Source organism: Fulmarus glacialis, unplaced genomic scaffold (assembly GCF_000690835.1).
Source record: "Fulmarus glacialis isolate BGI_N327 unplaced genomic scaffold, ASM69083v1 scaffold2467, whole genome shotgun sequence".
Classification (NCBI taxonomy): domain Eukaryota; kingdom Metazoa; phylum Chordata; class Aves; order Procellariiformes; family Procellariidae; genus Fulmarus; species Fulmarus glacialis.
This window is the reverse complement of record NW_009224928.1, coordinates 108,414-108,892: the sequence shown is the minus strand read 5'-3', so window position 1 is coordinate 108,892 and position 479 is coordinate 108,414.

Genomic DNA, 479 nt, shown 5'->3' with positions numbered 1-479 from the left:
TGCAGGACCTTGCACTTGGCCGTGTTGAAGCTCCTGCGGTTCACACGGGCCCACTTCTCAAGCCCATCCAGGTCCCTCTGGATGGCATCCCATCCCTCAGGCCTGTCGACCACACCACTCATCTTGGTGTCATCTGCAAACTTGCTGAGGGTGCACTCAATCCCACTGTCTATGTCACTGATGAAGATATTAAGCAGTACCGGTCCCAATATGGACCCCTCCGGGAAATCACTCCTCACTGACCTTCATCTGGACATTGAGCCGTTGACCACTACCCTCCGGGTGTGTCCATCCAACCAATTCCTCACCCACCGGACAGTCAATATGCTGGAAACGTAAATAAGATCTACAGTATTTCATGTGGATGGTACAGTGCTGTGGTATGGTGGAGGTTGCTACTACACTGGGATGTAAAAGAGGGCAGTGAATGTATGAGAGTTGAAAGGGAGGGGGAGCGGTAGAGGCTTTTTACTAGGGAA